This window comes from Octopus bimaculoides, chromosome 24, assembly GCF_001194135.2.
Source record: "Octopus bimaculoides isolate UCB-OBI-ISO-001 chromosome 24, ASM119413v2, whole genome shotgun sequence".
In the NCBI taxonomy this organism is placed as follows: domain Eukaryota; kingdom Metazoa; phylum Mollusca; class Cephalopoda; order Octopoda; family Octopodidae; genus Octopus; species Octopus bimaculoides.
Genome location: NC_069004.1, coordinates 11,349,917 through 11,352,248, shown reverse-complemented (window position 1 = coordinate 11,352,248; position 2,332 = coordinate 11,349,917). Strand labels below are relative to the sequence as shown.

Genomic DNA, 2,332 nt, shown 5'->3' with positions numbered 1-2,332 from the left:
TAGTAGTAGTAGTAGTAGTAGTAGTAGTAGTAGTAGTAGTAGTAGTAGTAGTAGTAGTAGTAATAATAATAATAATAATAATAATAATAATAATGATAATAATAATAATTCTAACGTTGGTATAAGTCCACAAATGTGAAGTGGGGATGGTTAGTCGAGTAAAGCGACTCTAGTTCTTGGTTGAGATGCGAACTCACAACGTAAAGAACCAGAACAAAGGCCGGAAGGCAATTTGTTCGACGCTCTAACCATTCTGAGAATCCATCAGAGAATGACGAAACGACCAGAGAATTTTTCAGAAAAAAAAATCAACCATATTTTAGGATATACCAACCCACACAGAAAAGGAAATCAAGGCTAAATAACCGGATATTGTTATCAAGGAGTTTCAATACCAACAATTAATGCGTCTCTCAAAGAAATTGAGAAATTTATCCCAGTATAATTATAATAATAATAGTCTTAGTTTTTGGTACACGGCCAGCAGTTTTAGAGAGAGAGAGAGAACTAGTTGATCATATTGGTTCCAGTACTTGAGTGGTACTTTATTTCAAAAGATGAAAGACAAATTCGACCTCGGTGGAATTTGAACTCAACACGTAAAGAGCAGGAAGGAATGCCATTCAGCGATCTGCCAGTTCGCTGCCTCAAGCATATCGAACTATTAAGATGGCATACTTCAAGCGGCGAGCTGGCAGAATCGCTAGCACGCCGGGCGAAATCCTTAGTAGCATGCCGTCCCTCTTTACGTTGTCAGTTCAAATTCTACCGACATCGTTTTTTTTTTGCCTTTCGGAGTCGTTAAAATAAGTACCAGTTGAATATTTGGGGTCGATGCAATCGACTTAGCCTCTCCTCCGAAATTGCTGGCCTTGTGCCAAAATTTGAAACGAATATAGAGTACAATAAAAATAGATAGTTAAAAAAAACCCCAAGAAACTTAACAAAATATAAGCCAAAACCTCGGGATTTACAAATAAGCAAAACAAAGAAAACAGCATAATTAGGTCGGGCCGTGTGAATAGGATTTTAGCTCCCAACCAGGGCGAAGCAACACAATAAAACCTGCAGTCTTTGTTGACAGCAAACCACAGTATGAATTAAAGCAGGGTTTTTTTTTTTACCATTTTTTCCCCTTTTTTTTTACTTATGGACCCCTTTGATTACTAATTTTATTCTGGTGGACCCCCAAAGCAATTCGATGTCTAAAAGCTAGTTTTATAGAAACTTCTTTCAAAATTCCTATTTTGTTTTTCTCATATTAACTTGGAAAATGTTAGAGAAGAAAAAACCTAACTGTTTCTTGCAATACATACCAATACATACATCTAAAACAAAATTTCTTCGGGGGCCTTTAGAATATTACCGTGGATCCTCAATTTTCTATTTTGCTGCATGGACCCTCCGCCCAAATTTTATATGGACCACTGAATGAAAGCATTGGGCCTTGCTAAACATGTAGAGTCCCTCGGTAACTAACAAATGTATCGTGACGCTACTAAGAATCTATCTATAGATAGATATCGAGCAGAGAACTGTCGATACAATAGAAAGCATAATATCAAAATAAAATCGTGCAAGTAACCAAGGCTCACAGATGGCGCTGGATAGTGCAACTGGAAAGCAGAAGATAAATGAATAATAAATTTATTAGCATTATTAAGTGCTGCAGCCAGTAAAGAAAGAATGTGGTCAGTAGAGAAATAATTATTATTATTAAGTGCTGTCATATCAGCGGAAACAAGATTTTGAGATTCGCTTGAGGTACATTAACATGTGGTAATAATTTGTAGTAACTGACTACAGGGCTTTCCTTTAACTGTCGTGGGAACCTTTTTAAATGTGAACTAAATATCTATTTTGATTTAGTGGTTAGAAATAATCCGAAGGAACAGCAAAGAAGAGGTGTCAACTGTATGAAACGATCAGGGAACGACTTACTAAGAATTGAATAAAATAGTTACACACCCACACGCACATAGATATAGATTGACAAACAAATAGATAGACAGATTGTTAGCTATAGACAGATAGATAGATAGGTAGATAGATAGATAGATAGATAGATAGATAGATAGATAGATAGATAGATAGATAGGTAGGTAGGTAGGTAGGTAGGTAGGTAGGTAGGTAGATAGATAGGTAGATAGATAGATAGATAGATGCATAGATAGATGAACAGACAGATAGACAGAGACTGACAAATGAACAGACGAACAAATAGATGGATAGATAGATAGATAGATAGATAGATAGATAGATAGATAGATAGATAGATAGATAGATAGATAGATAGATAGGCAAAGATATGTTTCTTTATTAGCCACACAGG

General features: G+C 35.8%; 1 protein-coding gene across 4 annotated transcripts in view; it reads right to left on the bottom strand.

Moving 5' to 3' along the window:
* The window catches only part of LOC106881169 (uncharacterized), a 198,143-nt gene that overhangs the window by 29,518 nt on the left and 166,293 nt on the right, over window positions 1-2,332 (bottom strand). The gene's annotated exons all lie outside the window — the stretch shown is intronic.